This window comes from Eumetopias jubatus, unplaced genomic scaffold (genome assembly GCF_037043125.1).
Source record: "Eumetopias jubatus isolate StellerSeaLion01/CBP00866 unplaced genomic scaffold, mEumJub1_p1.0 scaffold_4, whole genome shotgun sequence".
Lineage (NCBI taxonomy): Eukaryota > Metazoa > Chordata > Mammalia > Carnivora > Otariidae > Eumetopias > Eumetopias jubatus.
The window spans coordinates 135,044,109-135,058,027 of record NW_028274810.1 but is presented as its reverse complement, the minus strand read 5'-3'; the positions used below and the strand labels follow the sequence as shown (position 1 = coordinate 135,058,027).

General features: G+C 34.7%; 1 pseudogene; it reads right to left on the bottom strand.

The window, feature by feature from the left end:
- Positions 1-12,665: 12,665 nt before the first annotated feature.
- Positions 12,666-13,291, bottom strand: LOC114223545 (small ribosomal subunit protein uS7 pseudogene; annotated as a pseudogene).
- Positions 13,292-13,919: the final 628 nt, after the last annotated feature.

Here is a 13,919-nt window from a genome sequence, read left to right as displayed (position 1 = left end):
TAAGATTTTGTCTGAAAGCCTGGCTAAAATATACCTCAAATGTATACCATGGATAAAAAGCATGTATATGCAGTTTTAAATATAACTTGGCTATGTAATACAATATAGTGTAAATGCAATGCAATGTAAATTGTTTTGTTTGGTGCCACCAAAGTTTTTTGAAAAATACAAGTATGAGACATTTATATTTGGAATTATATAATCATAGATATTAAAGTACATATACACCACAGTATTTAAAACACGTATTATTGTGTTGATAACCTTAATCTAACATAAAAACACAATACTAATTAACACTGAGTAATGTATAGTATTGTTGAATCATTATTTTGTATACCTGAAGCTAATATAACTCTGTATATTAATTATACTTCAATAAAAGGGCATAATATTGATTAAAATAATTTAAATTTTAATAGTTCAAAGAACAACTTATTTATAAAAGGGTAAAGATATACGCAAGTAATGTCAAATTTCTTAGTCTTCTAAAGAAATATGAGAGTAATATATTATTACATTTGGTCTTTAATATGTGAGGATTAGACTTTTCTAATTACAAAAGGGTAAAATCTCTTATAGAAACAAATTCTTATCAGAACTTTGCAGAAGAGAATGTTTTTTCCCCTCTACTCATTAAAGTTTGTCATACTTTTATATTACAACGTCTGATGAAATTTTATTGCAATGACAGAAATATTCATTTATTAAATAGAGGTCAAAGTTTTATAAACTCATTTTTCCAAATTACTGTTGTAAGTTTGGATATTTCTTTGAATACACTGTGGAAATGTAATGAGAATGAGAACAAAAAGAATGTTAAAAATAACATCAAAGAACCACCTAGTCATTCAACATATTTGAGAATTGCTCTCACATTGATGCTGAACTTTGAAAAGAAACTCCCCACTCTGATTACATGAATAAAAAACAAAATACTGAAATTAAATTTATTATGAGTGATCACCCTATTCCTAGGGATTACTTACAGCTTCGGTTGCAAATGAAGCATGTTTACTTACTCAGGTTTTAGCAGTTTTTCTTCTCTTTTGTTGAATAAAGCATAAGGAAAAATGATAAAGGAAAAATGTACATGATAGTAATATTTGATTGTGGGAGAAGACTTTACAGGCTAGTCAACCACAATAAAGAGGAAAGGAAACAGATGATCAATTAAAATATAATACCTTATTGTTTCACTCATAGGACACTACCATCACATATAATTCACTATTCACTGGGTCCTGTTTTTCAGTCCCAAGAGTTGACAGTTTTAATGAGGTTACAAGGTAAATGTGAACCAAATAGAAAATATAAGTGATATTATAGAGTCAATTAATACAGTGATAAGGATTAATATCTTTGAGCATTTACTGAACGGTTGTATTAGTAAGGATGAGTCGTCAGAGACTGCGTCAAAGTGGAGTTTGCCCTTAAGGTAGTCTTTGAATGAATGTATGATTTGTATTGCTAATCAATATAAAAAATGTTTTTAAAAAACCCATGATAATGTACAAAAATCATTTGTGTTTCTATTAACTAGCAATGAACAATCCAAAATTGAAATTAAAAAAATAATTTCATTTACAGTAGCATAACAAAAAAGAACAAAATAAAATAAAAAGATCAAAACACTTAGATTAAATTTTAAAGTTTTCTCCACACTCCACACCTTTCTCCCTATCCCTCTTTCTCCTTTTCATCTTAAAAAAAAAAAAAAAAAATTGCTTCCTAATAGAAATAGTCCTAAACCTAATCCTTAATTTAGTAACATATGTCGTAAATATTTTTCTGGGCATCTGATTTTAAAAAATGGTAAAAGATGCTTGTGCTTTACAAAACTTAGTCTCCTGATATTTGCTGTGTAGACTTTTCCAATTCTTCATCAATATAAATGGGGCTGTAAGGAACATCTATGAACAGAAATCCTTAACAACATAGTTTAGTTCCTAAATTTATTTCTATGAGTTACTTGGTTAACACATTGTAAAGTTTTCATAATTTTGATACATTCAGCAAAGTATTACTTTTTTTCATAAAGTATTACTTTACAAATTGATTTCAGTTCAAATTTCAAAATTAAGGTTACAAATAAAAGTAAATTTTACTTTTATTTCAATGAATATGTAAGTAATTTTATATTAAATGACACTGTATCTCCAAGATAAAACAGTTGCTTAAGAATTCTATATTAAAATCATAGAATATATCCTCATAGCACCATGACTTCCTAATGAAAGTGAAGGGGAGTGAACTGGAAAGGCTTGGATGGAATTACTTTTGAGTAACAATCTTTCCAACTGCAATTACATGGGCAATTCATACAGGGTATGTTTTACATTTCCAATCATGAGAGTTTCATGTGTTTTAATAAAATTTTATCATATTAAGTATGAAGCTTTTATAAATTTCTAAACACATAGAACTTAGACACAAATAAGATGTTCAAGGTGTCAGAAAACAACCTGATTAAAAAATAACAAAAGCAAAAAGAAAAAAAATCAACCAGTATGACTAGAACAAACTAAAAAAGTTCTTCACAGAAAAACAATCAACAAAGTAAAATAACTACGGGATAGAAGAAAATATTTGCAAACTATATATCTGATAAGGGTTAATATCTATATAAGGAACTCCTACAACTCAATATCAAAGAAACAGATTAAAAATTGGAGAGATAATTTGAATAGACATTTTTCCAAAGAAGACATAAAACTGGCCAACAAGTACATGAAAAGATACTCAATATCACTAATCAGAGAAATGCAAATCAAAACCACAATGAAATATCAACAAATGCTGGTGAGGATATAGAGAAAAGAAGATCCTGGTACACGGTTAGTAGAAAGCTAAATTGGCACAGTAACTATGAAAAGCTATATGGATTTTCCTTAAAAATTCAAAATACAACTGACGTAATCCAGCAATCCCACTTCTGGGTATAAATCCAAAGGAGATGAAATCAATACCTCAAAGAGATATTATACTCCCATGTTTATTGTATCATTATTATTCACAATAGACAGTCATGGAAACAACCTAAATGACTAAATGAAGAGGTTTAAAAATGTGATAGATAGATAGATAGATGATAAATAGATGATAGATAATAGATAGCTATTTTAATTAATTAATAGAATGGAATATTATTCAGCCATAAAAAGAAGGAAATCCTACCATTAACAGCAACATAGATGGAACTTGAGGGCATTATTTAAGTGAAGTAACTCAGACAGAGAAAGACAAATATCATATGATTTCACTTATAGGTGGAATCTAAAAACATCAGATTCCTGGAAACAGAGTAGAATGGTAGTTGCTAAGGCCTGAGGGGTATAGGAAATGCGAGATGTTGGTCAAAGGGAACAAACTTTCAGTTATAAGAGAAATAAGTTCTAGAAATTTCATGTACACATAGATAACTATAACCATAGTATCTACAGAGTATAGAATCTATACAGTATCTATATAGTATGTATACTGTAGTTAAAGTTATCTATCTGTAACTATAGTTAACAATAATGCATTGTATACTTGAAAGTTACTGAGAGTAGAGTTTTAATATTGTCACCATAATAGCAACAAAAACAAAATGGTAATTATGTGAGGTGAGCCTATAGAACATGCTAATATTAGCAAGCCTGTGAAGCAATGGGAGCTCACTTTGTGTGTTACAGGGGATGCAAAATAGTACAGCTACTTTGGAAGACATTTTGATAGTTTCTTACAAAATTAAATATACTCTCCATGCAGTCTAGCAGTTTTGATTCTTGATATAAGTGCAAATTTATGTACATACAAAAACCTGCACATGAATATTTGTGGTAGCTTTCTTCATAATTGCTGAAACTTAGAAGCCATCAGGAGGTCCTTCAATAGGTGAATGCATCGATAAACTGTGATACATCCAGACAATAAAATAGTCTTCAGTGCTTAAAAAAAAAAAAAGTGAGATATCAAGACATGAAAAAACATGAAGGAAACTTAAATGCATATTACTAAGTAATGAGCCAATGTGAAAAGGCTATAATACTATATGATTCCAGCTATATGACATTCTAGAAAGGATAAACTATAGGGAGAGTTAAAATATCACTGGATATCAAGGGTTGGGAGATAGAGAATGAACAGTCAAATAATAAATAAGAATGTATAGAGCCCAGAGGATTTTTAGGGCAATAGAACTTCTCTGTATAATCGATCCTCCAATAATAGAAAAATATCATTTTACATTGATCAAAACCCCTAGAATATAAAAACCAAGAATGAGTACTTCCGTAAATATGTGTCAATGTAGGATTGTTGGATTGTAACAGATGTACCACCCTGGTGAAGCATGTTGATGGTAGGGAGGCTATGCATGTGTAGGGATGGGAGATATATGGGAATTCTGTACTTTTTCTCAGTTTTGCTATGAACATAAAATCACTCTAAAAAATAGTGTCTATTTTTTTAAATAAGTGTATGTACCAGGCAATATTTGGTGTGACTATATTATTATATTTTTTCTTATTTCTTCTATGGCATGTTTTTTAAAAATTCCATTTCATATTTTTATCTGGGTGCCCTTGTTTTGTATATTTGAAGATAGCATGCATTCCTTGTAGAGATTACAATTTATTTAATTTTGTTTATGTTTTTATTGGATTTTACTTTATGCCCCAATGTTTTCAGGGATGAATACCTCAAATATGTAAGGAAATATTGTTTTCTGTGGCTTTATAAGTAATAGAAATTCTTCACTCTTTAGCACTGTCTTCAATGCCAGTTCATGAAAGTTTTCACAGTGAATATTTATATCTATGATATGAATTTGTTGTGAAAAGGTATTTCAAATAATTAGGATAGAGTGAGGTCAAGGAATTTTCATTTTCTTTTACCTTCCTTTCCAAAACCATCCCCACGGAAACCACAAGCAAAGAACTTTATTTTAGTTCCAAATTTAAGAATAAGTGCAAAATATGAAGGCATTTGAGGAGGATATTTAAATTGGAGCACATTTTTAAATAGATGAAGTCATCTATATAATAAGGCATGTTGCTGTAGGGTAAAATGCATAATGTCAATTTTCAGATTCTTCTGTATCATGAGATTTTGAGCTATAGGCTTGAAATAGACAACTATTGTCAGAAGTTTCTAAGCTCATAGAAAAAACAAATAAACAGACAGACATTTGATGGATGTTTTTTCAGGTCTTTTCATTTCTAAGGCAGATAATTATATGAAATTGTGACAATCACTATGATGCTTTAGGGATGAAATGCCTAAGCTCAGCTATAATAGTTTGAGCAGCATCTCACTATCATCCAGGAACTGGGCACTGCTTTCAGATTAAAAGTCTTCTCATTAAAATATTAACATTATGAAAGTAGACCAGCAAAGGTTGGACTTTAAACAAAGTAAATTTATTTTATTTCATGTTCTGATATGTCTCATAGATATCTAAGTTAAGTATATAATTAAGAATGTGAGCTTAGGGGGCACCTGGTGGCTCAGTTGTTTGAGTAACTGACTCTTGATTTTTGGCTCAGGTCATGATCTCGGTCCTGAGTTCAAGCCCCACATTGGGCTCCCATGCTCAGCACGGAGTCTGCTTGAGATTCTCTCCCTCTGCCCCTACCACACTCGAGCTCACTCTCTCTCTCTCTCACTCTGTAAAATAAATAAATAAAATCTTAAAAAAAAAAAAACAGAATGTGAGCTTTGATGGAAAAAAGTCTCTTCAACACTGGTGTTAGGAAAACTGGACAGTCACATGCAGAAGAATGAAACTGGACCACTTTCTTACACCATACACAAAAATAAATTCAAAATGGATGAAAGACCTAAATGTTACTCCATCAAAATCCTAGAAAAGAACACAGTTAGCAAACTCTTTGACCTTGACTGTAGCAACTTCTTGCTAGACAGAGCTCCAAAGTCAAGGGAAATAAAAGCAAAAATGAACTATTGGGTCTTCATCAGGTTAAAAAGCTTTTGCACAACAAAGGAAACAATCAACAAAACTAAAAGGTAACCTATAGAATAGGAGAAGATATTTGCAAATGACATATCAGGCAAAAGGCTAGTGTCCAAAATCGATAAAGAACTTATCAAACTCAACACCCCCAAAATTAAAAATCCAGTCAAGAAATGGGCAGAAGGCATAAACAGACATTTCTCCAAAGAAGGCATACAAATGGCTAATAGACACATGAAAAAATGCTCAACAACTCTCATCATCGGAGAAATTCAAATCAAAACCACAATAAGATACCATCTCACACCAGTCAGAAGGCTAAAATGAACAACAAATGATAGGTGAAAGCTAGTGCACAGATTCTGTTGGACTTAGGCAATAGGAATGAATTTAAGTCATATTCTAATAGCACTGAGCTTGTGTTGGGAGGGAGGAGAAGGAAGAAGTCATTCTGGTTCTGGTGTGAAGAATAGATTTGGGAGAGACAGTAAGCACAGAATCAGATGCCAGTTGAAAATGTATTTTATTATTCAGGCTTAAGATAATGGTGACCTGGTCCAGGATTTCATGATGAGATTGAGAAGGTATAGAAAGCTTAGAGAAAGGGATGAAAGAAAGTGCTATAAATGAACAAGGAGGTTTTTGTTTTGTTTTGTTTTTAAAGTATATTGTCAGGGCTACACAAAGCAAGTTATATAAATTCATGAGTATTCGTTTTGAGCCTCTGGGTAAATTGTTTGTCCATTTACAAATATAGGAAAGAGTAAAATTCAAAGAGACATCCATGGCTTGTGTAAAGCATGTATCACAAGAACTCATCAAAGAAAAATAGAGGAAATGTCTGAATGGTTCAGAGCCAGAGAAGTGCAAAGGTTCACAAGAAGTAGGGTGTGTTCAGTAATACCAAATCCTACTGATATTGATGCAGGCAGAGATGTGTTCCATGGATCTAAAAATAGTCACTTTCGCAAGAACACATTTAATAATTTGGAAAGGTTAGAGCTTTTTTGCTGGATTGGAGTGTTTTGAAGAGTCAGTAAGGTGTTAGGAGGTGATACTCTATAATTAATACTGTCAAGAAGTGTTTATTAATGGTGTTTCCCCATAGGTCCTCACCTGTGGCTACAGTGAGCCCTGAAGGGTTCATACCCCCAACTGATCCATGGGAGGCTACCTGCAGGTTGGGAGGAGGAGCCGGCTCATGTGCACTGTTCCTCACTGTACCTCCTGCCCTCACGCTTCTAACACCTGTAGGCTGGTGTGAATCATGGGCCAAGTCAGCTCATTAGTCCCTCTTTCTGTAGGCTGGAGTTATTCCCCCAGTCCTTAGGATGCAGAGAGAGGCATAAGTTTGAGTGAGACACCCTGTGGCCCAGTGCCCAGGAAGAGTAAGTGCACCTGGGTGATAAAAATTTTTATCAAATGTTTATTGAAGTTGAGCAGAGAAATGAGAAAATCTGGAGGGGAATATGATGTTTATTTTGAGGGGGAATATGATGTTTAAGAAGTGGGTTATTATAAGACAAGAATGGAGAAATTCACATAATAAAAAAATAGAGAAATTCATTTATCTTGAAAATAAACCAATGGAAGTTGAAAACTTGTTGATGCAAGGGAAAGACTACCAAAAGGCTAATTGATGAATATTTTAAACCACACTGAGGTAAGAATTCAAGAAGTAGTTTTTTAGAAGGTACAGAGACACCAGTAGGGCAGTGGGAAATTGAAATTGGAACAGAAAGAAGGTCAATAAAGTTGTGTTATCAAACCAGCCAGCACTATGAGAAATAGTGTAGAACGCACGTTTGTTATTCCGTACAAGAGACAGGAAGTAAATGTTACAGTTTTTATCCATCAAGTTATCACATTTGAACAATTTTTAAATAGTGCAGTGATTAAAACAAATGATGTGTCATATTTAAGTTATTCCCTTCAATTGAACATTTGGGTGGAAAAGATTGCAGGATAAAAGCAATGGTTATTCATATAAATTGAGAAATAATTTTTCATTAATTTTAGATTTAATTATGGGATGGCATGTGCAACTTATCAAATAAGATTTGTCATTTTCTAATCCAACTACCTAGTGTTGAGGCTACGGATGACAAAACTGGAAGAGAGAGGAGACTTTCCTTTGTTACCATTTAAATTAATTTTTAAAACTTTTAGCTAGAATAACTCTAATTGTTCTTTAGTCACAAATACTTAAACTGGAGAAATATTAAAAGGAAACTATTTTATAAAGGCAAGCATTTGGGAAAGGAATACAATGATTAAATTCACAGTAAGCCTGTGAATGGTTTTGCCCAGAGTTAAAGGATCAACTAACTCAATTCAGGGAAATATAAAAGAGGGTGAAAAACACCGTTTTAAATATTAATTCCTTCCACTGGAAAGGTAACAGTGCTTCTTTAAACTCTTATATCACAGTCCCAGTTGGTGGTTGATGATTCTGACAAGCTGTGATGCTATCTACTTAACAAAGCCCAGAGCTTTCAAGCTGTTATACAACAGTGATTTTCTTTTTCTTTTTTTTTTTACAACAGTGATTTTCTGATATGCTTGATATGAGTATAAGGTTTTATTCTAATAATGCTATCTTGAAACTCTGACACCCCTGTAGTCTTTCTTAGAAAAGAATGTGACAGCCCCTGTGCCCACGGAAAATCACATTGTTTAAAATGCTAAATATCAATGACTGTTGGAGAAAAGGAGGCTATTCAGATGAGTATAGATTTCTAGGCATCCCTTCCATTCATTTTACTAAAAAGAAAAAAAGCACTAAATATATATATATACATATATATATGACTGCTTTCCATTGGAAGCTACATTTTTACATAAATCTTACACTACTATTCTGATTTCCTTATGACAGGTAAACAGCTAAGATTTGATACTACAACTGTAAATGTTCTACAAACATCTGAAATTTTGTAAATTCATTTTTACTGGTAGGCCCTCTTTTTAATGATTTAATATTTTGGTTAAATATTATTTAATATTTTTATTAAATAGTAAGTTTTGTCCCTCCCACCAAACTTGCAGTTATGAAGAAATAGGAAACAGTAGTCCTGTACTTAGAAAAGTACAGAAATATATCAATTGTCTCCATGTTGTAAATGTGAAGGAATGGCTGAAAGCTGTGAGTCACTGTGATACCTTTGAGGATTTCGGGGCTGATAAAAAAAAAGTGACCACGAGAAGGCGTAATTGCACAGTAAGCTTTATTTTTTTTTTAAAGATTTTATTTATTTATTTGACAGAGAGAGAGAACAAGTAGGCAGAGAGGCAGGCAGAGGAAGAGGGAGAAGCAGGCTCCCTGCTCAGCAGGGAGCCCGATGCGGGACTTGATCCCAGGACCCTGGGATCATGACCTGAGCCGAAGGCACCCGCTTAACTGGCTGAGCCACCCAGGTGCCCGCACAGTAAGCTTTATTGGGTGGCCACTTAGAAAGGATTGCCTGAGGGATTCATTCACACCGAGAGACCTTCCAGAGGCCTCAGTGTAGGGCCATAGTCTAGAAATGGAAAGGACAGGGGAACTCCCATGGGAGAGGGAATTTGGAGAGGGGATTTAATATGTCTCGATGACATTGCTTAGCAGCAAGGTGAGGAATATGAATTACGGAGTTCCAAAGAACAGCAACAGTCTGTGGTCTTCTATAATTTGAAGTTTTGTTTTTTCATGGCTGTTGTATGTTGAGTGAATTTTCATATGTTATAGAAAGCAGGTAGGATCTATATGGCTAAAACTGTGCTGATTTGAGCTGTATTTCAAGTAATTGGATGTTTAAGAATTTGAATTTTGTGCCAACAGTCTTTAAGCTAATGATCCGAGTTTGCTATGGAGTGATCAACAAAGGGGCCAATAAACAGGTACCATCTTTGGCCCATTTATATAACAACTCATCCCTTGGCTCTACGTTTTTTATATACAACTTTGTGTAGATAATCCCCTGGACATGGCTATCTGGTGTTTCCTTTAACTGTTGTGAGGTGCCCCATACTTATGCTGTTCTTATTACCTCAAAACCCACAGATCCTAGGGTGGATAATACCAGGAGGGATATTAGGAAAGCTGTGTCATTGGAGGGTTGCAGCTAGTATGGTTTTTAGGGTCAAGTACTTGGGGGTTTCACTGTTCAATAAAAATCTATTGGAATTTTGAGCCAAACCCAAGTACAGGAAATACTGTCCTAAGTTGGATGAGGGAAACTTATGATAGGAGAAGCAATTTACGGATTCACCAGGCTCCCTCTGCTGCCTGTATTCTGTGGTTTTATGGAAGTAAGTTTGTATAGTTTAGTGCAATTCTAAGTGGTCCTAATTGGAGCCTATAATATTGTCAAATAAGCTCTGCCATGCATTCAGACTTGGGTCAAATAAATTGGTTATGGACTCATCCTACCATTCCGCATATATTTGTGTGAGATTAGCCTATGGATATTGTTGTTAGATGTTAGTGGTTAAGGGCATAATCTCATTTTGGTAAATAAAGTTTTTGTGGGAAATTGGCTAGGAGAGTTGTATTATGCTAAATGTACTAAAATTAGGTTGGAAATATATATCTGTGCTATACAGTAGAGTAGCCACTGACCATAAGTGGCTATTGAGTAATTGAAATGAGACTAGTGCCACTGAAAAACTGGATTTTTAATTTTATTCCATTTTTAACAAGAGTTTGGTGTATAGTGACATCTCATTGTGGTTTTATTTTGCATTTCCTTGACAACTAATTATGTTGAACATCTTTTTTTTAATTGTGTTATGTTAATCACCATACATTACATAATTAGTTTTTGATGTAGTGTTCCATGATTCATTGTTTGCATATAACACCCAGTGCTCCACGCAGAACATGCCCTCTTTAATACCCATCACCAGGCTAACCCGTCCCTCCACCCCCGCCCCTCTAGAACCCTCAATTTGTTTCTCAGAGTCCATAGTTTCTCATGTTTCGTCTCCCCCTCCGATTTCCTCTCCTTCATTTTTCCCTTCCTGCTATCTTCTTCTTCTTCTTTTTTAACATATAATGTATTATTTGTTTCAGAGGTACAGGTCTGTAATTCATCAGTCTTACACAATTCACAGCGCTCCCCATAGCACATACCCTCCCCAATGTCTATCTTTTTGTGTTTATTTGCTCTCTATATATCCTCCCCATTGAGATGTCTATTAATGGCTCTTTTCATCTTCATTGAGGTATATTGGTATACAAAAAACCACAGGTAATTAATGCACATAATTTGGGGAGTTTGAATATATGTATACACTCATATTGCCATCACTACAATGCAGGAAAGAAATACACCTGTCACCTCCAAAAGTTTCCTTGTGCCCCTTTTTTCATGTGATCTTTTTTCTTTTCTTTTTCTTTTCCTCCCTTCCTTCTTTCCTTCCTTCCTTTCTCTTCTTTTCTCTTCCTTTCTTTTCTCTTCTTTTCTTTCTTTTGTAGTAAGAACACTTAATATGAGATCTATCTTCTTAATACATTTTTAAGTATGCAGTAGTTTATTGTTAACTATAGGCACTTGGTACAGCACATCGCTGTAACTTCCTTTGTCTTATATAACTGTAACTGTATGCCCATTGAACAACAACTGTCCATATTCCCCTTTCCATATCCTCCATTAAAGGTAACCACCATTCTATTATATACTTTCGTACCTTTGACTATTTAAGATGCCTCATATACGAGTGTTTGTCCTAAGACTGACTTATCTTACTTAACATAATGTCATCCAGATTCATCCATATTATCACAAAGAGCAGGATTACTTTCTTTTTAAAGGCTGAATAATATTCTGTTGTCAGTATATACCACATTTTCTTTATCTGTTCATCTCTTGGTCATTTATTTGGTTTCCACATCTTGGATATTGTGAATTTTGGTGCATTGAACATGGAAATACAGATATCTCTTTGAAATCCTGATTTCAATTCTCTGAATACATACCCAAAAGTGAGATTGCTGGATCATATAGTATTTCCAGTTTTAATTTTTTGAGGAACCTAAATATTGTTTTCCAAAAGACCTGTATCATTTTACATTCCCAGCAATTGTATAGTATAGAAGGATTTCAATTTAACCACAAACTTGCGAAGACACTTTTTTTTACACTAGCTAACCTAACAGGTATGAGGTAATGTCTCATTGCAATTTAATTTGCATTTCCCTGATGATTAGCTATAAAGAGCATTTTTCACATATCTGTTGGCCATTTGTATGTCTTCTTTGGAGAAATTAAAAGTCCTTTGTCCATTTTGACCAGTTTGTTTTCTTACTATTGACTTGTATGAGTTCCTTATATATTTTGGAAATTAACCCCATAGTCAGTTATATGGCTTGCAAATATTTTCTCCCATTCAATTGGGAGATTGCCTTTTCACTCTGTTGTTTCTTCTGCTGTGCAGAAGTCTTCTAGTTTGATGCAATCCAACTTGTCTATTTTTGCTTTTGCTGTTTGTTCTTTTGACGTCATATCCAAAAAAAATGTTGCCAAAACCCGTGTCAAAAAGCTTTTTTCCTGTTTTCTTCTAGTTGATTTATGGCTTTAGATCTTATCTTTAAGTCTTTAATCCTTTGAGTTGATTTTTGTATATGGTGTGAGACAAGGCTCCAATTACTCATTCTCTGCATGTGGATATCCATTTTTCCCTTTGGTGAGCCTGCCCCAAAGGCAGACAGGTTGACTGAAGCCACAGCCAGGTGATCAACGGTTGGACTTGGACACACGTTCCAGCTCGTCCTTCTTCTTAATAGCATAGGAATTGGAAGAGCCCTTGGCTGCATTGATGAGCTCATCTGCTAGGCACTCAGCAATGGTCTTGATGTTCTGGAAGGCGGCCTCACGGGCACCTGTGCCCAGCAACCAGATGGCCTGATTCACACGGCTCAGGGGGGGACACGTCAACAGCCTGAGGCCTCACTGTTCCGGCTCGCCCAATGCAGGTTGAGTCCTTCCGGTGACCGCTGTTAATAATTGCATTCACCAGGACCTGCGGGGGGTTCTCAACAGTGAGCAGATGGATGATCTCGAAGGCATGCTTGACAATGCGCACGGTCATGAGCTTCTTGCCATTGTTACGGCCAGGCATCATCATCGAGTTGGTGAGACGCTCGACAATGGGGCACTGTGCCTTATGGAAGCGCTTGGCCGCATATCACCCTGCACTGTGAGGCAGGTAATTGGCATACTTCTCCTTCACTGCAATGTAATCCTGCAAGGAAATGTCATTGATCTGAACATCATCGGTGCTCCATTTCCCAAAGAGCTTGACGTCAGGGGTCTCCTGCACTACAGGTGCAGCTGTCTCCCACTCGGTCATCCTGAGGGTGCAGCCAGGGCATCACAATCGATTAGCATGCACCATGTGCTGCCCTGGCACAGACAGGAAGAGCCTTTTTTTTTTTTGAAAAACAAGTCTAGTTTTTATTAAGCAGTTTTACTCAACCAGCTGTTCACAAGCTGCAGTTAAAACACTGTGTATTCACTGCTATTCAATTACAAAATCTTCAAACAGTGAAAAACAAACTCAAGATGAAAAGTACGGTGTTTCCTTAGGAACAAAAAGTCAGATGAGTCACTTGAGACAGGAATTTTTTTACTTACATATTTACTGTACTTGAGCTACCTAGGTTTTTCCTTAGTTTGCTTATAAGCCCAGTACAAAAGACTATCCTTTCCCATTGTATATTATCGGTACCCTTGTTGAAGATTAGTTGACTATAAATGTGTGTTTTTATTTGGAGGGGGGTCTTAAAGCTTTTTCTCTGAGGTATGGTAACCACTCTCACTTCTGCTGTTTAGCATAGTTTTGGAAGTCTTAACCAGGGCAGTTAGATGAGAAATAGAAATAAAAGGCATCCAAATTAGTGAGGAAGAAGTAAAATTATCTGTTTGCAAATGACATGATAGTATATGTAAAAAACCCTAAAGACTCAAACAAAAAACAA